We start from the raw sequence: 24,785 nt of genomic DNA, 5'->3' as shown, positions 1-24,785 counted from the left end.
CAGGTTGTGAATAGGCAATATTTGCCTTTGCAAATGATTTCAACAATGATTGCTACCATATTTAGGTGAAAGAAAGTCAATATTTAATATCAAATGACACTTCCTAAAAAGGATGCTTAGGCAGAAAATTATAAATGTATAAAAATCCTCTGCAGTGCTCCTGAACATTTTCCAGAGCACACATTCTCAAAAATAAAGCAAGGGGTAAAACCAGGATATATATATAAATAAATACCTTCTGATTAAAATTAATTGCTTACAAAATAAATTTGTTTATAATTTTCAAAATTGTTCCTCTCAGCTTATACCTAGATAAGCCACTTTCACATACAGACACAGAAACACATGGATTTCCTTTCCTCCTTCCAACAGAAAGAGCAAAAAAAATTGTAAGGAGACTAAGGTGATACGAATTTTGGAAATGATTTGGATAAAGTACTTCAGATTTTAAGTAATCCAGAGATTAAGATTAATCCAACTCGGGAAGCAGCACTTTTAGGTTGAGATAGATACATGAAAAAGCTAAGTTGCTTTAAATGATGCTGATCGCACCCGTCTGAGATTCTTTCACAACATTTTGGAAGCAAGAAGAGCCTTGACGGAGATACGAAAAGGGGAAGGATACTGGTTGCCAGTAAGGAAAAGGAAAGAGGAAGAGAGGGTCCAACTGGGTGAGGTTGCAATGAGACAGAAGAGGTACCTGGATGGGGTAAGGAAAGAGATGAAGCCTCTGTTTAGATGTTATAAAATGGGTTGAATTCCCCAGGGAAGCAACAAGTGAAACCCTGACTATGTTGTTGTGGATTAGTCCCCAGTACAACCTGAAAGGAAAAAAACCCAAAACCTTAGCATGGCAATTTTATGCCTGGTGAATGTTATACTTGATGCACTTTATACCTTACTAAAAAAGATACTACCAACCCAACAAAGCCTTGTCCAGAGACTTACCATTTCCACAAAAGTCGTCCTTTCTCATTTATGCTGTTATTTCTCATTTGTGCTGTTCAAGTGTGTTTGCGTTTGCATCTACTAGTCCACTGCTCTGATAGATTGTTAGCTTTATTTTTGAACAATTCTACATCACCCAGACACAATGTTTGAGTTGGGTGGCCATATGAATTATTTAAAAACTAACTAATTAACAAATTGTGTAGGTAGGTTAAACTCATGTATGAATATACACGTATGAATATATCTGTTTATATATTTCAGGACAAAAAAAATTAAGTGAAACTTTCAAAACTTGATGATGGATAGATGGAAGAAAACATCATCCAAGGAAAACATTTTTTTCCTAAATTAATTCTGAGAATTCAGAGTCTAAATTTAGTAATATATTGCCATGACTGTGGGAAAAATATATATAGCAAGCATCTGTTTTAAAGAGCTATTTTTAATAATAATCTAATTATTCATGGAGAACTCACCAGCTGAATTAAAGTGGGATAAATGCTGGCCCTTATGTTTAAATCCCTAATGTGTATTTGAGGTTTAGAAACTCCACATTTTTGATTATATACAGGCAATTTGTTTTATTATGTGGCATTAAGTCAGTGTCAATTCTTAGCGATCACATAGATTTTTTTCATGACAATCTTCCCCTAATCTGGGTCCTTCAGAATTTCCAGTGATATACTTAGCACCAATGTAGCTTGAGTTCATGCATGTTGCTATTGATTATTCTCTTATCTTTTCTTTACTATTCTGAGCAAGAGAATATTCTCCAGAGAATTAGGTCTTCACTTAATGTGTCCAAATTATGATATTTAATGTCTGGTCATTTGTATTGCAAATGAGAATTCCAGGTTTTGTTTTCTTGGCTGTCCACTATTCTCAGGAGCCTTCTCCAATATCAAGACTTCGAAAACCTCAATGTTATTTTTTCCCCTTTATGTTAGCGTGTATTTTAATGTTTGATGTTGAAATTTAATAAAGAGATTGCAAAAAAAAAAAAAAAAGAGTCTCTTTCCTATCCTGCTAATTTTAAAATCCAACTTTCAATCTCATAGTACCATAGAAAATAGTATTGGCCGTATTATTCTGATCCTTGTAGGTATAGACCCATCATAGTATTGGAATATGTTTTCCAAAGCCTTCATGACCACTCCACCAAGTGCTAGTCTGCAGCATATTTCTTGACTACAGGTAGTCCTCGACTTACAACAGTTCGTTTAGTGACCATTTGAAGTTACAAGGGCACTGAAAAAGGTGACATGACCAATTTTCACACTTATGACCATCTCCATGGTTATGTGATCCAAATTCAGGTGCTCGGCAACGGATTCGTTTATGACAGTTGCAATGTCCCAGTCTCATGTGATCTCCTTTTATGACCTTCTGACAAACAAAGGCAACGGGGAAGCCAGATTCACTTTACAACGGTGTCACTAATTTAACAACTGCAGTTATTAACCTAGTAACTATCGCAAGAAAGATCGTAAAATGGGACAAAACTCAATTATTTAATTTAACAACAGGAAGTTTGGGCTCAATTGTGGTCATAAGTCAAGGACTACCTGAACTTCACTGAAATACATGGATTGCTTTTTCTGTAAGGCATTCAGCTTTTCGTGGAGAAAAAACATGGAGCATTCAATGTCCACACTCTGAGCACGCAGAGCTATTCCTTGTTGGTTTGTTCAAGTACACAGAGTAAGGAAAAACAAGAAAGTCCAGTTTGCCACCTACAAAAGCAGCTTTGGGACAATCATCACCTGGGTGACTGAGAATCTCTACAGACGGAATAAGCGGGAAATGTGAATTTTGGGTTTGGTTCTAATGTCGGGCAAATACAGTCTAAAGCAACTAGAGAATACTCCTGCCCCAATCCTAAAATATAACTATACCCACAGTATTGCAATGGTTCTCTGCCAGATATCCCTGGAATAAATGGCAAATTTATTTTGATAAATTTTGACAACAAATGGTCAAAATTGGGAGCATCATATCAAATTCTGTACCTGTCAACAGTGGTGTCTCCCAAGGCAGTGTTCTAGGACCAACTCTTTTCATACTCTACATAAATGACCTCTGTGATATCAAGAGCAACTGTGTTCTCTTCGCTGACGATGTAAAGCTATTCAACACCACAGACAATACTGCTACCATTCAAAAAGACCTTGAATATGTATCAGAATGGTCAAACAAATGGCAACTTCAAATCTCAACAAATAAATGCTCTGTCCTACATATTGGCAAAAAAATCAGAAAATAAAATACAGGCTGAATAGTCAAGACCTTGTTGATGATCCAAACTCTGTCAAGGATCTTGGAGTACTCATCTCTAATGACCTAACTGCTAGAGCCCACTGTAACTACATAGCCAAAAAGGCGTTAAGAGTTGTTAACCTAATCTTATGTAGCTTTTTCTCTGGTAATATTACACTAATAACTAGAGCATACAAAACATTTGCTAGACTAATATAGGTCATCAGTCTGGAACCCACATTACGTATCTGGTATTAACACAGTTGAGAAAGTCCAGAAATATTTCACAAGAAGAGTTCTCCACTCCTCTACTTGTTGCAGAATACCTTATGCCACCAGACTCGAAATTCTAGACCTAGAAAACCTACAACTACGCCGCCTTCGGTCCAATCTAAGTATAGTATATAAAATCATACATTGCAATGTCCTACCTGTCAATGAATACTTCAGCTTCAACCATAACAACACAAGAGCAAACAACACGTACAAACGTGTTAATCGCGCCAAACTTGATTGCAGGAAATACGACTTCAGCAACAGAGTGGTCAATGTCTGGAATACTCTACCTGACTCTGCGGTTTCTTTCCCAAACCCCAAAGACTTTAATCTTAAACTGTCTACTACTGACCTCACCCCTTTCCTAAGAGGTCTGTAGGGGGCGTGCATAAGTGCAACAACGTGCCTACCGTCCCTGTCCTATTTTTTTTATTTTTTTTATTTTTCTTATATGTAACCATGTATTCAAAACTGTTTTATTATCTTGTAAGCAATTGACAAAAATAAATAAATAAAATTTAAAAATAAATAATCACCCTGAATCCCCTTGCGAAGCAAAGCTGCATTCTCAGTACACCAAACTGCATGCTGCATGCATGCCCGGAAGCCTGCAGGCATGTTGCAGACATGTTGATTCATCTCTGCCACGTAATTCACCTCTTTTTACAAATGCCAGTTGCACATATACAGCTATGTGCAAATTCAGATTAACAAAGTTCTTCCCTTTTTTCTAGCTTGGAGTTTATTTCACAATCAGACAGAAAGAGCTGGACCACAGTAGGGAACATTGGGATGTTACAGTTCTCAGAATTAACCATTTCCGGGGGCCAAAAAAGAAAATTTTAAGTAAAGGAGAACCAGAAGAAAAACATTTTTTCAAGGATCTGGTTTGCCTTATTAGAAATAGATACATGTTTAGGCAACAATCTGCAATTAAACATTTAACTTTGGTAGTTTTCTATGTAAGTGTTAAATCTTTTCATTTATTTTCCTTTTACTTGCTTCATTCCAACTGGATCCCTTTCCTCTTTCTTTTTCTTTTTTAAAAAATTAAAAAAATTAATGACCACAAAAGTAAGTACAGGTACTCTTTTGTTATTTTTATTTTCTGGAACAAAATGATGCTTCTTCCAAGAAACGTTTCCTGGATCCCTTCCTGGATCAGACAATTCAATCTGAAATTTTAATATCTGATCTGGCAGGCACTTCTTTGCTTTGTTTTTAGCACTGTCTAATGAGAATGAGAACCCATGTAATTTGATAGGCTTGGCCAAGGGAATTATGGGAAATTGAGGACAGGGGCAAAGACGCTAGCCTGGAGGAGACCAAGTTAAAAAAAAAAACAGGAACCAACCGGGTGAAAGTTGACAAAACAAGTATCCAATTACAAAGACCACGCGTTTATGCTAAGCATGGAGAAACATGTCCTTTTTAAAGAACTGGTTGAGTAATCGGAAAAGTTACCAGTTGGGCAAGACTTTAGCGGAAAAGCCATGTTTGAGGATTGCTGTTTGTGTGTTTGTTTGTTTGTTTGTTTGAAGCTGCTACGGGCAGGAAGGATCAGCCGTGAGCGTTTGCTGTTTCATTTCTTTCGTCTCCGGGACTAACAATCCAGGGAGAGGTGGAAGGGTTGGGAAGACTTTGGCGAGATGAGCGTCCCCAGAACCGGGCCGCAAACTCGAAGCCACAGGTCTCCAAACTTGGCAACTTTAAGACTTGTGGACTTCAACTCCCAGAGAATTCTCCAGCCAGCTGGAGTTGAAATCCACAAGTCTTAAAGTTGCCAAGTTTGGGGATCCCTGCTGTAAGCGCTGAAGACCCGAGCCGCGCTATGCAAATTCGGAGGGGGTGTGAGACGTCCTTTTGCCCCACCCTTATTGGGCCGGGCAGCCGATCGATCACTGGGAGGGCGAAAAATATCGCCAGCTGCTGGACGGGAGCATAGGCGGTGCTGAACAAATGGAATATCGACTTGACCCAACATAGGGAGTCCCTCTTCTCTGTTCGATCGAACGGCCCGGACAGGTAAGCGAGCCCATCGTCTGTCTCTGGCTCCGTTCTCTATGAGAGAGAGAGAGAGAGAGAGATTTGTAACACTAGCAAAACTCTCTCTCTCTTTCTCTCTCTCTCTCTCTTCAGTGGGAGTAGAGTATAGCCTCAGGAGGATCTGTAAGCAGTGCTTCTGAGCGTTCCCAGAGTACTTTGCTTTTGCCGCCCTGCTCAGTAATATTAAAAATATTTCTGCTTTCATCTCTCTCTCTCTCTCTCTCTCTCCCACCCTCCCTCCCTCAAAAGATGAATGATAAAATTTTGGGTTTTGCTTTCAGAGCACAAGTATTCACATAATACATTTTTCCATCCTATCACTGTTTAATCAATTTACCCATTTTGGAGTTCACTGTTACACCCAGAACCATTAACTGGCTGTTAAAGAGTGGAATGCTTGGCTAGTTGTGGTTTGTTCATTTTGGTCAGCCCCTGGGGATCCAGGAAACTTCAGAAACAAAACTCTGTTTCTTAAAAACGATCAATAATCATTGAATTATTTTGCAACTGTGAATTCCTAAAAGGAAATTGTTGCAACACAGCAGTTTAAACAACTCTGTCCTGTTAGTTGAATGTCATTTGGCCTGGGTTAAATACACATTTGTGAATTTTGCAATCTTTTGTCCTTTTGTATAAAGTCCACAAAACCAGATTTCCAGGTTTTATTAATGAAATGGGTAAAATTCTGACATAATATATCCTGGTCTTACTCAGCTTACCTGACGTCCTTTTTTAATCTAAATATTTAGCATAATTTTGGAACCCTCAAAGATATATCTGCTGTTCATTGGTTTAAGCACTTCTAGAACACTTATTGATTTACCCCAATCTCACAAGAAGTAACTTAGGGCCGTGTACAACAATCTATTTATTTATTTATTTTTGTCAATTGCTTACAAGATAATAGGTAGAAGTAAAAATATAGTTATGAATACATGGATACATGTAAGAAAAATAAAAAAAATAAAAGAAACAATAGAACAGGGACAGTAAGCACGTTGGTGCGCTTATGCACGCCCCCTACAGACCTCTTAGGAAAGGGGTGAGGTCAATAGTAGACAGTCTAAGGTTAAAGTTTTTGGGGGTTGGGAAAGAAACCGCAGAGTCAGGTAGAGTATTCCAGACATTGACCACTCTGTTGCTGAAGTTGTATTTCCTGCAATCAAGTTTGGTGCGGTTAACCTTGAGTTTGTATCTATTGTGTGCTCTTGCGTTGTTATGGTTGAAGCTGAAGTATTCATTGACAGGTAGGACGTTGCAATGTATGATTTTATATACCATACTTAGATCAGACTGGAGGCGGTGTAGTTCTAAGTTTTCTAGGTCTAGAGTTTCAAGTCTGGTGACATAAGGTATTCTACAACGAGTAGAGGAGTGGAGAACTCTTCTTGTGAAATATTTTTGGACTTTCTCAACTGTGCTAATATCAGATACGTAATGTGGGTTCCAGACTGATGAGCTGCATTCAAGTATTGGTCTAGCAAATGTTTTGTATGCTCTAGTTATTAGTGTAATATTACCAGAGAAAAAGCTACATAAGATTAGGTTAACAACTCTTAATGCCTTTTTGGCTATGTAGTTACAGTGGGCTCTAGCAGTTAAGTCATTAGAGATGAGTACTCCAAGATCCTTGACAGAGTTTAGATCATCAACAAGGTCTTGACTATTCAGCCTGTATTTTATTTTCTGATTTTTTTTTTGCCGATATGTAAGACGGAGTGATTCTTTTTGGATTGAAGCTTCCTTATTGTTATGGGTAATTTGTTTTTTTCTGGTTTTTGGGGAGTTGTTATTGGTACATATAGTACCATTGGTACACATATTGGTACATATACATATTGGTACATATAATAAAATAAAATATAATCAAATAAAAGAAATATTTAAAAACAATCATTATCAAAAATTTAAATATTATCATCTCCGGTTTGGGATCTTGATGAAAAGTCCCCATAAATCATTTTTTTAGTTCAGGGAACATTCAATAAGATAAGCAATAGCAAGCCTCTTGCTGTATCTATCCTTGCTATGAACAGTAGGTGATGTGTAAGTAAAGTTACCAGGAGTTTCCTGTGCATTGGAGGTTTTTCTTTTTTGTAAGATGAACAGGTTTAGTTAAATACCATATAGTATAAAATACATATGACTTGGGTTTTGATTAGTCACTTGCTCTCATGGATTACTGCTGATAATAGGAACTGCATGGGTGGAAATGATTCAGAAATTAGAAAAGAGTTATTTCTTTCATTCCCCTTCTCCTACTTCTCGAGTCAGTGCCAACCCTTCAGGGTAGACCAGACTAGGAAAACAATACCATGTAAGTTAGTAGTACCTTTATTGTAAAGTTATAGTAACAATCTTACAAGTTGGAAAGCACTTCCCCGTTCCCTTTATTTTCATGTGAACTAGGAGAAGCTTGGCCGTTGTATCTGACCTCTTTCTCCTAGTGACTCTTTCTCCTGTCCTTAAAGCCATTCCCTCTGCCCTCTTCTGTCAAAGGTGAACGGTCTAATGGCCCACAGTGTTGAGCTCTCCAGGCTGAACTCAGCGGAAGATTCCCAAACACTGGGTATAGCTTAGCTAGAGAAGGCTAGAGCCAACAGTTGAAGGGCAGTGCCTCCATAGGCCAAGGCACTTTGAATCTGGTACTTATTTTTCTCAAGTTTCCAATGGCTTAGTGGGCACCTTGCTTTGGGCATTTCAGGCTTGGGGGTAGGTAGAAACCTGTTCTCAGTATCTCTGTTTTATTTATTTATGTATCAAATTTAGAGGCTGCCCATCTCATTGGCAAAGCAATTCACTGTAACACTCACACCAGGCCAATGGGACTCCTCTCCACTTAGATTACAGAATACAGCAGCAACTTAGCAGCAAAACTACCAAATGTTTGTGATGTGGTTTTTCAGGTTAAGATCCTAAAATTAAAAGTGATAATGTGCCCCCTTGAAGGAGATCTGCCCCCATTATTGCTGTTAATCTTCCCATTCTCCTCCCCTCAGCCTAGCCTGTTAGGAAAAGGTCTGTTTTTTTTAAACCCTGTCTCTTTTGGCAGTGTCACTGGATTGTCTCCTGCATCGGCAAGTTGGTTGGCCAGGTATACCTTATTTCCCTGGCCCAAAAAATTGCCAAACCTGTTTTAAGTCCTCAAAGTTTCAGTGAATACTAATACAGGATATAGCTCTGTAAAAATAATGTATACTTGCAGATTGCACCTAGAAGCGAAATTGAATGGAATACATTCTGTATTATTAACTATAATAAAATGCGAAGCCATATCAACAGCTAGACTGGAGAACAATGCCTTCGGAAGTAAAAGGAGATATGGTTACTTTTTATTGATGGAAAAAGGCAGGTGCTTTGGGGTGTATTATTAATGCATAGAAATGAGACTGGTTCTCAGCTGCTCCCACTACCACCACCAGAGAAAAATATAAATCTAAAGAGACTTTTCACCAATATGTTTGTGTGTGTAGATTTTTAAGCGCTTGATTTTCTGTTGAACAGGATTTTAAACCATTCTCTACTAATAGTCCCCCCCCTCCATTATTGTCTTCCAAGCTGCTTTTCTTTTTCAATTGGGGTGGGGGTGGGGGTTATATGAAGGTATATTTTTTCTGCCTGTCCTGGGGGATGCATAAGCTTTGATTATCTCCTTGTCAGTCTCCTGAGCATAATTAGCAAAATGTATGCAAAGCTTCAAGAAGGGTAATTACAAGACTGGTACAAATCTGAGTGTATCTTGGAGAGACAAGCAGGTTTTAGGGCAGGTTGTTTCTCCTTGCATCAAATCCCATGGCACTCAGTTGAGAAATACCCTGTCAGACCCTGTTCTGTACTGCATGCTTCGTTTATTGGCTTTAGGCTCACTTTGACTCATTCCCAAGAGACAAGCTAAGGTGGAAATTGAAAAACTCTTCTACTGATGGATGACTCTTGGCCTTACTATTTAGACCCCCCTAGAAACCCACTACTAAAGATTAGATGCAGTGGTTCCTTGTGTCTCACAAAATGAATTCGTGTAGAGAGATGGCGTCAGACAGTATTGTATTGACTATAACCTGATGCTGTACTTTTTATCATTATATAAACTCAAACTGAACCCACTTAAGCAAGCTTTTCACCATCTTCCTATGGCTAGTTAATAGACATATTTCTATCTTACTGTGTACAGGCGATGCAGTAATACTGTTGTTATCCCTGGCTGAAATTATTTCTCTTGCCCCTGTATTTCAGAGAGGCAGTCTTACAGGTCAATTCTTCCAAGACAAAATCCTTCCATTCTTAGTTGTACAGGTCGGAGAATCCAAAGCGTGGGCCCATTAGAAAAATGGAGGCATTGTTCACTTCATCTAGACTGAGCTCATTGAGACAAAAGGTTTCATCATCAATGACAGACAGATGGATCAGGACATGTATCACAAAAGCTTATGAAAGCCAATCATTGCAGTTGTCTCCTGCTTCCTTGCTTAAAGACGGAGTCAATCGAAGTTTAGTCCAGCCCCCTTTCCACTGCGCATGCCCAGTTTTTGATGAAGGCTGATGATTGACTTGGAGAGTTCCTGGTACTTTTTCTTGACCATTCCGTGCTTGGGACTTACTATCTAAGGGTGGGATTTGGAATCTCCTCCCGTACAACTAGAAGATGCGTTTCAAGTAAGGCCAATGCTCTTTCTCAGTTATACGGGTCGGAGAATCCAAAGCATGGGACGTACCCAAGCTAAATGTCCTGAGGGTAGGCCAACTCCTTGTCCCGAGCCTCCAACTCCATGTGAACTCTTTGTAACACCCTTCTTCCATAGGATGCTTCCGCTGATGCAAATTTCAGGTAAGGCCAACACTCTTTTTCTAGCTACCTCAAAGCTTGGACATTGCAGCTAGAGAACAAGTTAAAACTTTTAATTGTAGGAATTTCCCCGTGCCCCCAAATAAACAGGGAGATAGTGTGCCCACCTGAACGATGAAACCTTAAGATCAGCCTCAGCTGTAAAACCCTTTTCTTATCACCAGAGGCACAAAATTTATACCTGTGGCACTAAAATTATTTACAGCCAATTCTTATATCTGGTTGCTGTATGGGGCTCAATTGGGCTCGTATAACAAGGTGGCTCTTTTAGAGTATGAGCAATCCACACTTCTCCATAACATTTTCCAGATTGCCAACTGTGTAGCAGATATGATATTAGATCAGTAAAGTGGCAATACTAAAGTAGAGACTAAATCTCTTGTAAAATCTATTTGCTTCTTGTGCAAAGTAATCATTTGGTCAGATACGTCTGGTAGATGCCAATGGCATCTCACCAATAATTTAAAATCAAATGGCAAAAATTATTCAGTTAGGAATTGCATTCTTATTGGAAGTTGAGAACGTCAAGCTCTTGCACGATAGGTTCTACATAGGGATTAGGCCTTTCTGCTTAGAAATGTTTCTGTAAATCATCACACAAACCTAATATTTATGTGAAAGTAGAGATCCAAAATTCAGAAGGGCACTATAATTACTCTGCTTTAACGTTCTTTCCCTGGCAGTCATGGAAGGGAAATATAAGAAATTCCTTATGTAAGTAGACTTTGTGTCAATATTGGTGAAGCCCTTAAAGGGATAGACTGTGTTGTTTTAAAATCAGTGTTGTTTTTCTCACATCTGGCAACTTTAAGATGTGTGGATGGGGAAATCTGAAAGCTGAAGTCCACACACCTTAAAGTTATCAAGCTTGAAAAACACTGTTTAAACCATCAATTTTTCAGGAACATTGACTCTACCCCTTTAATAATAATATTCTCAGGGCACTTATATTTGTTCTGCTTGAATTATTTATTCTCCAAGAAAAATATATTGATTTTGCTAAACATTGCAATTTTTTTCTTTTATAGTTTATGAACATTTGGCAAAGGTTAATACGTTACCATAAAAACGATATGTTATCTTATTTTTCTATTGACTTACCAATCTATTTCAATATTTTATGTTGGTTGGTCAATGAATGTAATGAAGAACAGGTAATTATCAAAGTTTCAGCAGCGGTGAGGGATTAGAGAGGACCTAGGACCAAAATATATATATTTACATTAGTTTAAGTTAAATAAAACATGATTGAGAAAAAAAAAACATTGGAGAAGTGTGGCCTGTATGTTGCTGTGTGTGTGTGGTATTTATGTTTATACTCATTCCTGATAGAGGCTATTGCAGAGATTGGAAATGGCAGCAATAGTAAATCTGTTTGCATGAATATCAAATCCCATTTAATTGATCGTGGTGTTGATTTTTAGATGGTTGACTTTATGGTCCTGTCATTTTTATCACATTGTGCTTTTTAAATTATATTAATAATCGTGCTTCAGCTGTGGTCAAAGATAACATTTTCCATTAGCTTGATATGCATGTCCAGTGAACAGATGTTCTATAGCGGGATCTTTCCCACTGATAGGCACAAGACCTTTGGGGTTGTTAAGCGGTCTATAGATTCCTGTCTGAGTATTGAATGTTCTCTGTGTGCAAGGAAGCCCGACACCATAGCATCTTAAAAGTAACAATTTAGTTTCAAATCAAATCATGTTTCGTACAGTCTTTGACCAGCCTTTACAGTGAGAAAAGAGAAAGTTTGGTGTAGGAATTCATTATCAATGGAACAAGAAATAAAACATTTAATTAAAAGTTGTATGCAATTACTTGATGAAGGTATTTGACCACTTGCTAAGAGGTATTGAGTTAGCATTCCTTCAAAAGTAATAAGCATAAAATTTATCAGTATGAACCCCAAATTTAGAAATGATTGGAGCGATCAAAGCACATGTTGGGGGACACCATTTGAGGACATGTGAGAGGGTATCCCATACTGGATCCACAAGGACAAAGTCTCTTGAAATAAAGAGTCCCATAAAACCTTCCTGACACTAGAGTCGATGGGAGGACATCAAAGCAGGCTTTGGAAAAGGCCCTTCTATATTTGCATTGGGTTAGATTGTATAGATACCTTGCAGTAAAAGACTTGTATCTATCTAATATTTGGTAAAAGGATTTGGCAGCACTGGTGATAATCATTTGGCCAATCAGTGTCCCTAATTCTTTCTTTTATTGTTGATTTGGCCTCCTCAAGGGCTAATTGTCCAAAATACTCAGCAGAGTCAAAGACTGTGAAGTTCTTCTATACAGGTACAGTGCCAATATGGTAGCTGTCTAACAACAGCAGAAGTATCACATGTGTAGGTCAAACATGATTCTGAGTCCTGAGATTAGGATCTTACTCCAGACCTGAACCTTAATATTTGGCTTATTAGCTTTAAGCCTCAAGACTGCATTAGGGGTGCATTTTGGGGTACTAAACTAACTCTTAATGAAATTCATAAGCCTCTTAAGTATGCATCGACCTTTTGTTTGAACAACAGTTCAAAGTTACAGTGGTCTCAGAAAAAATGACTTACAACTCACCCTGAAAGTTAGGACCATTGTACCACCCCCATGGTAACATAATTGTAATTAATAACAGAAATTCTGATCTCAATTGTAGGTGTAAATCAAGAACTAACTCTTGGGCAACTGTTTAAACCATAAGAGTTTGATTGTTGCCAGAATGTAATTTGCCCCCTATTGCCTTTAAATTTTAGTTATTGCTAGAATGCTGTTTTGGGCAATAGAAATGGCATAATTTATCTGAGCTGATAATTTCCTACAGGTCTGAAGTATTACACCCAAGTATTAAAACATTTGATATACTCTAATTTGTGGGAACCAATTGTCCACTTTGTTTTTGTCTTTTGTTGGAAAATAATAATATATATATATATATATTTGTCATAGCTGGTTACTAATTGTTCTTCATTACAGTAGGATTCCAGATTTGTATATTTGGCTGCTAGATGTTGAAGTACTGGGCAGCGATCTACAATGGATCATTTTGGTTGAAATCTTGCTTGCTCAGGGTCAATTATTCCCTCATCTTATCCAAGTTTGAAGTTTGGTGAATAGGTACATGGCATATAATTTGGTAATCATGTTCAATAAACTAATTGGTCTGTAATCAACCACGGCATTCCTATCATCCTTTTTGCACAAGGGAACAATTACAGCTTCCCCCAAGACCTGTAATCTTAGCTGTGGTTAATATGTGCGATTAATATGTGAAAAGCAGGATCCACCAATTTGAATTGGATTTAATTAGCTCGGGGGCGGGGGGGATATTATTCCCAGGGACTTTACCATGTTTAATTTGCTTAATGAGATTTTTAACTTCTTTGCATGTGACTGTAGTATAAAGATAAAGATTATTATTTATTATTATTTTTATTGTATTCAATAAAAAATACAAGAGATAAAAATACAAAATATAAAATATTAGAAATGTATGTCTCATTAGAAGGGAATCTGTGACCTATCAACATCACTACCTGTCAGCAGCTGATCCTCCAATGTGTCTGTGAAGGCAGGCAGTTCTCCATCAGGTCATCTATCTCTCCCAATGCCTGAGGGCCTGGGACAGCGACATCCTTAGCCCCTGGCTTCTCCAAACATTCCAAGGGAGATGTGCCATTCCCATTGGACGGTCCCAATTCCAGTTCCTCCTCCAAACCAGGTTCCGATAGGACCGTGACATGTCTTTATTTGGTTGATTACACTAACACACTGTAGGAACTTCTGCCAGGTAGGAACTGGGAAACAGACATCCGTACATGCATGACCATAATAGCCATCATGGCACAGTGGTTAGAATGCAATATTGCAGACAAACTCTGCCCACAGCCAGGAATTTGATCCTGACCGGATCAAGATTCATCCATCCTTCCATTCTTGCAAGGCTGGTAAAATGGGACCCAGTTCGGGGGCAATACTCAAATAATGCTGACACTTTAGTGCTTTAGAGCACCACTCAGAAGGTACTCTAAAGCACTATGAAGCAGTGCTTATAAATGTAAGTGCTATTGCTATTTCTATTATCTGTTCTTAGCAGTTTTAAGCCCCAATTCAGTTCTCTGAAGACTCTTGCTTCTGGGCTATATAGGTTTTGCCCTCAAGGAAAGAGCATCACACATGCCAGCCCCTTATCTCCAATGGCTGTGAATGTCACAGCTGATGCTTTCATATAATAATATACTTGCAACCTTAGCAGGGAGGTCAGGAAGTGAAAAGGTTTGGGATTAGAATGCCTGCATAACAGCTTCCATTTATGTTGAGACTACAGTTGTGAGAAATTGCCAATTTGATTGCACATAATCAATTATTCAACTTGTTTATAAAAAGGAAATGTTCAGATAAGCCCGCCACTTAAAACCAGGAACATTGAAACAAGAAAATTCCGGTCTCCCATTATCATTATACATAACCAGAAAAAAAAGAGAAAACCTTCTTCAAAAGTGGGAAATCAATTTTCATTTGGTCCCTTATTAATCATATTTTCCTCTGTAACTAGTTCTGAATTCAGAGTGATTTCTCTTTTGAGAGCCTGAGACAGATATTTAATGTCTTGTCAATGTGTAAAATACAGTTTTTATTTGAACTAAATACTAATTATTTTGCACTTGCATCCCTGAGTGTTGGGCTGAAACGACACAAATAAGGCTTCCGGTTTTTTGAAAGTTGCTGTGTGGTTAATATATATTCGCAATGTTCGCCTCACATCAAGCCTATGCCATTGTAGTTCCAACCCTTGGGATGGTCTGGGACAAAAATTAGGAAGTATCAGTTCTTGTGCCCTATGAAAAACAAAGTTAATTTTGGGAATAAATGTAGGATCAGGACAAAGGACCACCCGGTCAGAATGGGAAACACAAAGATCTTGTCTGATAGACAAAGCTGCAAGTTCCGAAATACAATGAGCAGAAGTGATCGCTACAAGGAAAACTACTTTATACGTCAGAAATTGGAGACTTGACGATTTCAAGGGTTCAACAGGGCCCTTGGTGAGTGCAACGAGGACCTTCTTAAGGTCCCAGGTGGGATAACGGTGTACCACTGGAGGGCATAAATTTGTGGTTCCTCGAAGGAAACTCCATATGCGTGGATGATGGGAAAGAGATAGTAGACCTTCACAAGTGAGAACTGACGCCAAGGCTGCCACCTGTCTTTTCAACGTATTAGGTGATAATCCCTTGTCAAGTCCCTCTTGCAAGAACTCTAGGATTTGAGCCACAGATGGAGAGATGGGATCAATTCGAGACTTGGTACACCATTTGCAGAAACTGGACCATGTGGCATTGTAAATGCAAGTTGTTGAGGGGTGTCAGGCGGCTTGGAAGGTGGCGATAACTCTGTTGGAAAACTTTTCACTCTTCAGATGACTCTGCCAACCTCCAGAAGGTCAGGTGCAACCATTGAGGGTCCGGATGTTGAAGGGGTCCCTGGGTTAGCAAGACCCTGTCTGGCGAATTCTCCATGGTATTGATATGGTTAGACTGCGGAGGTCTGCAAACCACGGCCACCTGGGCCAGTAAGGAGCTACTAGAAGCAGCTCCGCCCTCTCATCTAGCAGTTTCTGAGTGATCTTGGGAAGCAGTGGAAGTGTTGCGAATGCATACAGAAGTCCCGGGGGCTAACGACAGTGGAGCGAATTGAAGTTCTCCACTCCTTGTGAGGGGTACCAGGAAAAAAATCTCGGGAGCTGAGCATTGAGGGGGGAAGCGAACAGGTCCACCACCAAATGTCCTGACCGCCTCTTGAAACAGGGTCAGATGGAGGCGCCACTCCGATTGATCAATCATGGCCCTGCTTAGCCAGTCTGCCTGTGTATTCGACAGGCCCAAAATGTGCCCTGCTCTTATGAAAAGTAGGTTGCTCTCCGCCCAATGACACAAGCACTCTGCTTCCTGCATGAGATGTTTCAACTGTGTGCCCCCATGTTTGTTTATGTGAGCGTTGGCTGCTACGTTGTCGGTCAATATTAGTATGTACTGATTGCGTACTTGTGGAAGGAAGCTGCAGAGAATCAGGCGTACTCCTTGAAGCTCCAGCCAGTTTATGCTGCACAACTGTTCTATGGCAGACTAGCGGCCTTGGGTTGTGAGCGATTGAACGTGTGCTCCCCATCCAAACAGGCTGGCATCGGTGGTGACGGTAAGTCTGTGTGGCTCTTTGAAGAGGCAGCCTCTGTTGATGACTGGTCTGGTCCACCAGAGGAGAGATATGAGGACCTTTGATGGTACCTTGACCTTGTATTTGGAGTTGCTTCAGCCGGCGCGCTGGTACAGGAGCAGGAACCACTGGAGGCATCGAGTGTGGAGCCGGGCCCAAGGGATGATAGATACACATGAGATCATCTTGCCTAACAATTTTGATAGTTCCACTAGGGACACCCTCTTAAGACCCCTGATCTCCTTAACTAATTGCTGAATGCTATTTAGTCTATCTGGTGACAGGTAAACTTTGCCTTCCACCGTATCTATGACTACCCCCAGATGGGTTAACCGAGTCGATGGTGTTAAATGACTCTTTTTCCAATTTATTGAGAACCCATGTTGTTGTAGGGATTGTAATGTGTTCTGTGTATCTCTGCTTGATGATTGGAAGATTAAAAAATCAAGATGTCATCAAGATAACACTGGAGTCATATGGGGATATCACGGAGATGAGCAGCTAGCGCTGCAAGAACATTCGTGAAGGTCCTGGGGGCAGAAGCTAGTCTGAAAGGAAGGGCCACATATTCGAAATGGTGCTTATTATAACAGAATCTAAGAAATTTATAGTGGGAAGGCCGAATAGCGATATGTAGGTTCACCTCCATCAGATCTATGGACATAAGTACGTCACTCTTTCTGATGCAAACTAAGATAGATTGCACGGTGTGCATTTTAAACTTGCAATATACTATGGTTGAGACATTTCAGATCCAATATTGCTCTCCACCCCCCACCCCCCGAACTTTTGGGAACAACAAAAAGATGTGAATAGAAATCTCACCCTCATTGATTGGTAGCTACTGGTTGGATGGCTCGTATGTCCAGTAGATGATGGATAGCTGTTTCCATAAGATTATGTTTAACTGGATCTCTGGAAACAGGGCATGACATGAAAAAGGGGGAGTGGATTGAAACTCCAGCTCAAGACCAAATCTGATCATGTCTCTGACCCAGGAATCCGACGTTGAGGAGTCCCATTGGTCCATGAATAATTTAAGGCATCCGCCAACGGGAGCCGGGTCCAGGGAGTTATCTTGGATGCCAAAAAGACCTATTTCCTGCTCCTCAAAAGGATCTCTTGGATTGGCCACCCCTTCTGTTCCTATCCCCAAAGTCAGACCTCTCTGACTGCTGCCCTGGTATGAAAGATGGGAGTCTCTGGTATCTGGGTGAGAAGAATCCCTGATAAAAGGCCCAAAAGGATCCCCTCCGAAAGGACTGAGGGTTTCTAGAATCTGACTTCTGAAAAAGAGAAGGTAGAATTTTCTTTTTGTTTCGGGTTTCGATTAGCAGCGGGTTGAAGGCAGGGCCTTCAATGAAGCCAGCTTGCATTTGTGCTTAATGTCCGCTTGCCAATGTTTTAACCATAGTAAGCGTCACACTGTGGCATGTGAGGAAATGGCCCTGGCTGAAAACTTGACTGCATGATAAGTTGCATCAGTTGAGAATTCAGTGGCTGCTATAAGTTTTGTAATATCTTGGTGTGCTCTAATGTTGGAATTAGGGACATGCTCCCATAAGAGACGGAGCCACTGAGAGAAGCACGGGTAAAGAAGGAAGTGGCCATGGCCGCTCTGATGGCCCATGCATCAGACTGATGGGCCCTGCGTAGGGCAAGCTCGGCCCATTTTTCCTCCGGCTTTAATGCCTCTAACGCTTCACTGGGAATGGAGGACAAGGACGCTAATCCCACTATAGGTTCGTCTACCTCGGAAGTATTCAACAATTTTGAGAAATTAGGGGCCAAATTAAAACATTTCTTGTCATATCCCGTGGGGCAGGGTACACCGCTGGAGACACCCACTGTTTCTGTACCAGGTCTGAAAACATGTGAGGAACTGGAATCACATCTGCCTCGACTTCTGGTTGTAAATTAGATCTTTTGGTCCCACTTCTGAAGGAGTTGGAGTGGTAGAAGGGGCCAACTTGTTCAGGTGTGCAATGTTTTTTGCCTTAAACAAAAGTGATCTGAATAGTTGTGGGCGGAATAACCCTGAAAATACCGGTTGATCAGGAATAAGGCCCTCATTCTCAGACATCCCACTTTCTAGGGGGTCTGCTTCTGACAGGGCCGGGTCACTGTCATGTATTGATCCTGACCCAATCTGTTCCATTTGATCAATGTGATCCACTTCTGCCTTCTCCTCCTCCTCCTCCTGCAGCCCCTGGAGGGGCATGTCCCCCTGAAACTGTACCTGGTTATAGTGTTGCTCCGATCTGGTTAACAACCTTAGAGATTGAGAATCATAGTCAGTGGTTACCGGGTGTTCCCTGGTCAGAACTGTGTGTTGAAGACCTGCTGCAATTCCCTGGTGGATTGCCAGCTCCATCCACGCCTTCATTCTCTCTGGAACTTCCTTTGGAAGAATGTCATCCTGTCAAAGACCGGCAGCCATCGGAGTGAATGTAGCTTCAGGAGCCCTTCGCATTGTCTGTGTTCCAGGTAATTGGCCTGTTGAGTCTGGGAAATCAAGCTGTGTCTGGATGAGAGGGAGAAATCTAGGGGAGGAAAAGGGTGGGAAGAGTTAGATGGTACTGGACTTGGGGGCAGAAGGTCCTGTGAGGCCCTGTGTGCCTCCCTTGCACACCTATCTATTTGTTTTTTAATGCTTTATGGCGCCTGTTGGCATCCTTTACTGAAGCTTTAGAATGACCTTTTGTCTGCTTGGATTTGTGCTGAGATTTAGCTTTGACGCTTGATGTTGAGGGTTGAGAGCTACTACTGCCTGCCATTTTGAATTGAAAGAGATGCAGTTTGCTTGTTATTCACAGCGATACTGTTGAGGCAGTTGGCACGCCCAGGGGCCTGATCCAAGAAGGGACCGGTTGCCCTGATAATATCTTATCTCTGGGTTTTTCTTTTTTCAATTAAGATATATGTATATAATGAGTCGTATCACAGTAATAATATCTTTCCTTATTAAGATATTAATACTGAATATTATATTATTATTGTTGTTGTTTTGTTGTTGTTGTTATTATTGGAGTGAATGAAAGTCACCAATATCTATCTATCTATCTATCTATCTATCTATCTATCTATCTATCTATCTATCTATTGATAGATATCTATAGATAGATAGGTAGATGGGTAGATAGATATAGATAGGTAGGTAGGTAGGTAGATAGATAGGTATTTAATTTAATAAAGAAACAGCTTGATAGAGTGAATATCCAAACAGCCAAATTAAGAATGCTTGAAAGGCCAAGATAATAAAGAGAGGCCTTCAATAGCTTCCCTGCACAGGCGGACACAGGCCTGGATGCTCGCTGTTGTGCCTCTGGGTAAGGCTGTGAGGGTTAAGCCAACAATAATACATGGATGGCCCTGAATCTAATTAGAAAATGAGGTGTAATAATTCCTTAGGTTATCAGAAGGAAAAACCTCTGATCGGGAAGGAAAACTACCTCACACAGCTCGATTACAAATAGAGCAGACACGCAGTTTGTTTCTTTTTAAAGTAAAGGCAAAAACAATGGCCGTTTTTTTGGGCACATGCGTGCTTCCCAGCAACAAACTCCTGCCATGTGGGGAAATGCCTCTGACGGCTTCTCCTTGTGGCTAAAAGGAACGGCGGGGGAAGGGGTGGAAATAATTCTTACTGCTTTCCACACCAAGACGGCATTCTGAGGGGAAAACTCAAATGATATGACTTGGATGAGAGCAAAAATGCCCACGCCACTATTGCCGATATAGAGAAAGGCAATGCGGACTCACAATGGCGGGGTAGAACAAGCAGATGTGGGGGAGGCTCGGAGCAATGCTGAAGCTGCCTGCCACTTCGGGCGTGAAACAGTACTACCCAAAAATGCAAATGATCTCCAATGACCAGATGGAGAGAGCTAATGTCAGGTGATCGTAAAGTGATTTGGAGGCTAAAAGCCTGAAAAAAATGAACTGGACTATATCCAAACCTGCTGAGTAATACTCCTGTTTCGGCCAAGGAAGAACAAAAAGCACTGCTTATCCACAATGAGGCTGAGCCAAAACTGGGGAATGCTGGGGAGGAGTCCCGTGGAGGAGGAGGAGCATTCCACAAATTAATCCCAGCCTAGACATGCAGAGACTGAAGCACCTCTCGCTACTGGATGCTCTGAACAGCTCATGGGAGAATTTCACCCAAAGAATTTTTAACACATTTTCAAGCATTTCATCTCAGTTTGATGGTTTGAAAACTCATAAAAATAAAGCATGAGGTTCTCAGAATTTTTTGGGGGGTGGGGGTGGGGGCGGTACTTGGAACAGAATCTCTACCCAGATAACAATTCACAAGTGGAACAACTTGCCTTCAGAAATTGTAGGTGCTGCATCCCTGGAGGTCCAAGACAGGAGCCACCTGTCTGAAATGGTATAGGGTCTCCTGCTTCAGCAGTGGGTTGTGATAGATCATCTCCAAGGTCCCTTCCAGCTCTATTCTGATTGATTGATAACCAATTGTAGTTATCACAAATACAGTGAGCCCAGAGTTCTACTACAGCAGTGGCTTTATTGGTAAATCCTTATCTTTGCATGTCTTTGTAGAAGTACTATGATAAACATTTCAGGAAATTTAGCCCTTCCGGTTTGAGCTTCTTCAGTGACAGACTGAAACCTCATCTCTCCGAGGCTTTGATCCGTGCTCGCTGCTGGAGCGCCCCGAGCCGGCTGGTTTCGTGGCTAAGCCACCCCGTAGAGGTAGTGAAGAGGGGGGAGACTGCCTGCAGGGTTGAGGAGAGCCGCATCTCTCCTCCCCAGCTGGCCATTACTCCCTTTCCCAAAGGCGGTTGTAGCGGTGGTCAGAAATGGCCACCACAAAGAAGAACTCAACCGGAAAAGAATGTACAGGAGGAAGATAAGAGAAAGTTTTGGTTGACCGGGTCAAACAGCAAAAGTAACAAATAAGGTACCCTGGAATTTAAACTTAACAACATTGTTCCCAAAGAAGATTTTGAAGCTGCGAAGGAGAGAGAGAAGGAAAAGGATTAGGTTTTTTTTTTCTTCCCTTCCTTATACTGACAGCTAAGAGACTTAAGCAAGAAACTGAAAAAAAACCCACTTTGACATTCATAGGCATCTAAGCTGAAAAAAAAAGTCAAGGGGATAATAAAGATTTCTGGACATTTAAAAGTTTTTAAAAGCTGGAAAGGAGAAAAAAAAAGAATAGAAGGCAGGATCTGGAAAAATGGAGGAGACTGCCTGGAATTAAGGAATGGAACTGTAATTAAAAGGAACTTACAGTGAAATTTTAACAAGATTCCTCAAAGATACATTTTAATGGAAACTTGGTAACAAAATAATAGAACCACAGGAAGAGAGAGTGGAAAAAAGAAGCAAGTAGAAACAGCCTTGGATTATTTGGATTACTTGGTGATTTTTGGTTTTTGCATCTAGATGACTAAAATTAATTGGGTGGTTGTTTAAAAGCTTTTAAAAATGGTATCACTCTTAGAAGAACTGAAAACGGAACTTAAAAAATGGAAAAAAGACGCACAAGAAGGGAGAAGTTCTTTTGGCTTTGTTTTTCAATTCTTAGAAATGGAGATCTGGAACTATGAGAAGCAACAAGAAACGCTTGGAGAAGAAGAAGATTGGGACAAAGAAGAAGCCATCTTTAATGATCAAATAATTTTAAGTGTTGGGAAAAAAGAAAAGGGGGGAAAGAGAGTGAAAGAAAGTTTAAGACTAGAAAAAACAACCAAAAAGAAGAAGAACAATTTGAAAGATAAGTATAATATTAGAAAGCAACAGAAGAGGGGATTACAGATGAGAGAGTTAGAAGTAGAGAGATGAGGGGGTAAAAAGGGGAGGGAAAAGAAGAGGGGGAAGAAGGCAAAGAAAAGAAGTTGTAAAAGACAGAAACAAGAAATGGAGAAACAGGGAAAAGATATAAGGATTGTGACCATAAGTTTGTTTAGAGATAATGGGTGAAAATTTAATTGTAAAAGGGATTCTGCAAAGGTATATAAGATAGCTTTGTTATATTACAAATAGAAATAACTTTAGAAAATATGATGATGGATAAAATATTTATTGTAATGCAGTGGGATGTTTGTTAATAAATAAATGAATTAAAATGATTGAGAAAATTAAAAGGGAACATTTTTAATTATTAATAATGATTTATAAAAATATAAGTGAGAAATATGGGAAAAAAAGAATTAACTATGGAAAGTTTATAAGTGTTCCCAAGGAAGTATGATATTTAACTGAAAAGAAATGTTAAAGATGTTAAGATTTTAATGCATATTAATGATAGAATTGAATTGGAATGGAATGTGTTTTATTTACATATATATATAATTTTTTCTTTTTAAGAATATAGTGTCTATTTTAAGAATGTACCAAGCAGAATTTGATTGGAAGTTATTTATTATATTGAATGCTATAATCTTAAAGCTATACATTGAAGCTTAAATAAGAGCTTGAATGGATAAAATTAAAGGATATAAAGGTGTCATACTCTAATTGGTAACTACAGGGAAAAATTTTCTTAATAAGAAAAGATAATGTGAAATTGTAACAGGACAGACAAAAGTATAAATATAATGATTTGAACTGAGATAAGTAAAACAAAGTTGAGAAAATTAAAAGAGGCGAAAAACTATGTAGAAAATATAAAATGGTAATAAGATATGGAATAGAATATAAAAATGAGCATGAAATTGAGTTTTGTGTCTGTATGAAGAAGTAATACCCTGGGACCATGCTATTTTCAAAAAAGATGTTTTATTTGTATTTTGTTTTTGTGAAAACCCAAATAAAATTTTCCCCCCAAAATTTTTTTTCAGGAAATTTGAATGTATTTTGATACACTGTGTGAAACACTTTTTAAAAATAATGGTTTTGATTGCTTACAAGGCTGCAATAGGCAGATAGTATTGTCTACACCCAAAAATAAATTGCCTTTTACTCCAGAAAAACTATAGTTTTACTCATATACAAAATTAGTTTAATAACATACATACATACATACATACATACATTTGTAAGATATTAAACTAATATATGAATAAAATTACACACACACACACACACACACATATGACACAGTTTAAGATTTACTAAATTGCACAGAAGTCCTAGATTTAATATAGTTTGTGAATTAGTCAGATTTCCATGAATAATTTGTGTTTATTATACAGTAGACATCTTTTGCCTTTTCAGATACTAATCTTCCTTCTTTCCTTCCTTCCTATTTCTATTTTTTGTTTGACAAAACTAAATCCTATCCTTGACTAAAATGAAAAATGTAAGTTGAATAGATGCCCAAATTGCTGTTCAGAAGCTCTTGACCTGATGTTCATGCACTTCTGTAAAAGCCAACATCACATAAATATAGCTATCTAAAAGAAACTGAAGACTGGTAACAACATTAAGTGGAAGTCTTTTCCAACATTTTCTGAAGACCAATAAGAAGACAAGAGCAGTCTTTGAAGCAAAAGGCATTTTTCGTGGCATCCAGAGTAATTTAGGGATCATTGAGAGTACATGTTTTCCTGGCAAAGACATGGGAGATGTAGTATAGCTCATTTACAGATTTAAAAAACCTCTTTTAAAAGTAATTAAATTTGTGAATTACAAAACTAAAAAGAAATCCAGATTGGCTTTATTGGGAAGCACTTCAAATCATAGATCCTAACGGATGTTCTTTTTTGTTTTTTTGTTCATTAACAGTGAACCTTGTCTTTTTTTTCCTTCCTTAGGTGGGTAATATTAAAGTCTAGACCAAAACTTGCAGAGACGCCACAGTGGAAGTCACTATGCGATGGGTACAACCAGGATTGTTTCTTTTCTGTCCTAGCCACTCAGCATTCTTCCTGAAAGCATCTCGCTTTCTGAGGTTTAGAGATTTTTTTTTCCTCTTACAAGTGGATGAGAATCAGTGAATGTAAAAAATAAAAATGGAAACTGCCTGAAAATCTTCCTAGATCAAACCAGGAATCTTTATGTTCCATTACATACAACTCATCTATATGCTCTGAAAAGATGTAATATGGAGTGAGGTGATTGGGGCCAGTCTGTTTTACTTATTACCTGACCTCCTCGCAGGAGAGCATGAGTTCTAGTCCTGCCTTAGGCATAAAGCCACCTGAGTGGCCTTGGGCCATTCACTCTCCCTCAGCCCTAAGAAAGAGGCAGTGGCAAATTACCTGCAAAACTCTTGCCAAGAAAA

At 39.4% G+C, this 24,785-nt stretch overlaps 1 protein-coding gene across 3 annotated transcripts in view; it reads left to right on the top strand.

The window, feature by feature from the left end:
* Positions 1-4,846: 4,846 nt before the first annotated feature.
* The window catches only part of TLR5 (toll like receptor 5), a 37,675-nt gene continuing 17,736 nt past the window's right edge, over positions 4,847-24,785 (top strand). The window contains exons 1-2 of one of the 3 annotated variants that reach the window (XM_026695697.2): positions 4,952-5,508; positions 24,316-24,452. The gene's annotated coding sequence lies outside the window, so the exon portion shown is untranslated. Of the gene's footprint in view, positions 5,509-10,205; positions 10,355-24,315; positions 24,453-24,785 lie in introns of all 3 variants that reach the window. The other 2 variants (XM_087934043.1, XM_026695699.2) reach the window with 2 other exon arrangements.

This window comes from Pseudonaja textilis, chromosome 1, assembly GCF_049901715.1.
Source record: "Pseudonaja textilis isolate UNSWEBS1 chromosome 1, rPseTex1.2, whole genome shotgun sequence".
Lineage (NCBI taxonomy): Eukaryota > Metazoa > Chordata > Lepidosauria > Squamata > Elapidae > Pseudonaja > Pseudonaja textilis.
The sequence above is the reverse complement of the archived record's forward strand: the minus strand, read 5'-3'. Positions and strand labels throughout refer to the sequence as shown.